This window comes from Pan troglodytes, chromosome X, assembly GCF_028858775.2.
Source record: "Pan troglodytes isolate AG18354 chromosome X, NHGRI_mPanTro3-v2.0_pri, whole genome shotgun sequence".
Lineage (NCBI taxonomy): Eukaryota > Metazoa > Chordata > Mammalia > Primates > Hominidae > Pan > Pan troglodytes.
The window spans coordinates 92,407,379-92,410,567 of record NC_072421.2 but is presented as its reverse complement, the minus strand read 5'-3'; the positions used below and the strand labels follow the sequence as shown (position 1 = coordinate 92,410,567).

The following is a 3,189-nucleotide window of genomic DNA, read 5'->3' as shown; positions in this document are numbered from 1 at the left end:
TGCCTCCTTTCCCCATCAATTTCAGTCATTTTATAGGTAAAATTCTTTGGGCAAAGGATAATTATATAAGCCACTTGTTAAACTTTAATACCCACCACGTAGTTTCTTGTGGGGAGAAATTGTTTCAACAGGTCTTATTACCTAAGAAGTTTTATCTCACTTTATAAAAATGTATATGCAGTTAAATAAATGGGTAGATACACCTACAACCTACTTATCTATCTATAAATAAATATATAAATGTTTTAAATGTAATATTTTGAGTTTTATATAATGAGGCCTTTTGGTTGGCTTTTAATTGCTTTACTATCTGTTGCTTTTAGTATTGCAATTATGGGCAATATAAAAGGAGGAAATATGCTTGTATTTAAATATTTAGATATACATTTAGTTTTGACTTTATTCTAAAACCATGTTTATGTATTTTTCTTTGTTGACTAGAATTTAACTATATTTTTAAAAAGTGAACTTTTCAACAGTTGATTGGAATGACTGAGAAAACAATTCTGTTCTGTACTAATGATGCTCCAGAAAAACAGAATGACTCTCCTTCTCCATTTTGGTGGGCTGATTGAAGATGAATTCAACTGAGGAGGGATAGCCTGGGTCTTTGGCTGTCTGTGTGCCAGCCCAAAGTTGGCTTTGTGAAAGCCTCTATAACGTCTGGAGATCCCTTGAAAATGAAGTGGGCTGGGATTTGGACATTCTCAATAGAGAGGGTTAAATTAGGCTGATGGGACCATAAAGACATGATTCTAGGTATCTGATAGATCCTTGTAGTTCAACTTGATTCTTAGATAGAAGGTAAATACATGTAATACAAGAGAAGTAAAATTTCAGAAGACCAAAACTAGATCTGAGTCTCACTCTTCCAGACTGGACCTCTTTGTTGCTATAAATCTTGGATGTACAATAAATGATGACTGAAGTTTTCTTTTATGGACTCTTTTCAGCTTCCAGAGACTTCACTATCTTATTATGTCTTTTTGTGAAGACATGCTGCTTCATAATTATCGATAACGTCACATCAAACTTTCTGGTTTTGCATAGGTCACCACCTGTTCTCACATCTTCTGTGGTCAGTATGTCCGTTCTGAGTTTAGTCGTTCACCAGCTATCTGTCTTGCCTGCAAAAATAATCTTTCTGGCTAGATATTGTCCTCACAGAACTCAGTCCATCAGAGGAATATAAAGCTATGGTATTGGCAGGACTGCAACCAGAGATGGTGTTGAATATTAGCGCCTGAGCACTATACTTCTGGACATATTAGGTATATCAGGAGTCTCTCTATCAAGAATACACTTTCAACAAAGCTGAGGGCCATCTGAAACAGATGGAGAAGATATATACTCAGCAAATACAGAGCAAAGATGTAGAATTGACCTTTATAAAAGGAGAGATCACCTCCATGAAGTAAGTGCTAAAAGAACACAATAAAAATGTTCACTGATATCTTTAAAAAATGTATGGAGTACAATCATAAGTATCAAAAAGCTCCAAAGCCTCTGTGATAGCCTGAGGCTATGAAACATTACTGTTGCTAACCAAGAACATACCTTTGAACCATCCATAATTGCACAGTCTGGTGTTTTTGGCTTTTCATTAGGGAACAACGCCAAGTGTCTTTTGGACAGTGTACCAGTTTAAAATTTGGGTGATGGAGATGGAGATTTTCAGTTCAGACCTTTTCTTTCTGGATTCTCACAAAACACCTGAACCAAGCAATAGCTTTTTTTCAGTTTTGCCTCTCCAAGTCATGAATTAGAGCAGCAGCAAGTTTCCAGCAGGGTGTGAAAGTGAAAACAATTTGAACCAGGCATGATGGCATGCACCTGTAATCCAGCTACTCAGGAGGCTGTGGCAAAAGGATCACTTGAGCCCACCTGAGTTTGAGGATGCAGTGAAGTAGTATCATGCCACTGCACTCCAGCCTGGGTGACACAGTGAGACAATGTCTCTAAAGAAAAAAAAAGTAAAAATAATTTAGCTAATTTTACAGAATGTTTCTAATGTGCACTTTTAGTGATTTTACTTAGCAGATCTTTATTCTAGAAGTCCCCAACTTCCCTGGGCTTTTAAGTCTTTAAGATTTCTTCACATTTACACCTCATAAGAAACGAAGTGGCAGTGAAGTGTAGCTATAGAGCGGATTTCTTCATTTCTATTATTTAAAGCATAAGCATTTTTTTAATCAATTGTGAACAGTTGAATTTTAATCATTAGTGAGAAGGTCACGACATTATTGTGTATTTCAATAGATATGTTTGTGTCTGAGTTGTGTGTTTATGCTTAAGTACCTGTGTTATATGTCTACATGTCACTTTGAATTATTGTATTTATGCATATCTGTGTATGTAAAAGTGTGTGAATTTACACTGACATTTTGGTGTATTTGCCTGTAATCCCAGTGCTTTGGGAGGCTGAGGTGGGAGGATCCTTTGAGCCCAGGACTTCAACAATCTGGGCAACATAACTGAGATGTTCTTTTTACAGAGAAAAAAATTATATATATATATATATATATATATATATATATATATATATATCTTCAAAAATGTTCCAGCTTGGTGGTGTGCACCTGTAGTCCCTGCTACTCAGGAGGCAGAGGTGGAAGGATCCCTAGAGCTCAGTTTGAGGCTGCAATTAGACATAATCAAGCCCCAACACTACACTCCAGGTGACAGAGCGAGACTCTGTTACAGAAAAATAAATAAATAAATAAATAAATAAATAAATAAAGAGCTAGTCATAATCCCAAAAGACCAAAAGACACAATCACAATTCCATATGCCTAATCTAGAATGTTAAGTGTTGAAAAAGTAAGATCCCAAAAATATAATTCAAAAAAAGTTGTTTAAAATAGCATTAATAGTACTCATTTATATTTTTAAAAGGGAATTTATTTAACAAACATATAAAAATACAAAGAATACCTTATAGTCCACCTACAACAGCACAGGCAATAAAAACATAGCAAGTTTTGCAAGCATAAACAAGCTGGTGTATGAACAACAGTTGCACCAGTATAACGGTTATGAGCAGATATAAGCTGTTTATAAAGAAATAGGTCAAAATGGAAATGTATAAATGCCTATAACTGTGTTTGCTAGTTGTTTGCACCAAGAATTATCATTTAAGCCATCTGAAATACCATGAGGAACAATCTGAGTCTTTTGAGGAGATCCATC

The 3,189-nt window shown here is 35.3% G+C and overlaps 1 pseudogene; it reads left to right on the top strand.

Annotated features, from left to right (window-relative positions):
- The first annotated feature begins 978 nt into the window (after positions 1–978).
- Positions 979–1,795, top strand: LOC100612347 (E3 ubiquitin-protein ligase CCNB1IP1-like; annotated as a pseudogene).
- The last annotated feature ends 1,394 nt before the right edge of the window (positions 1,796–3,189 follow it).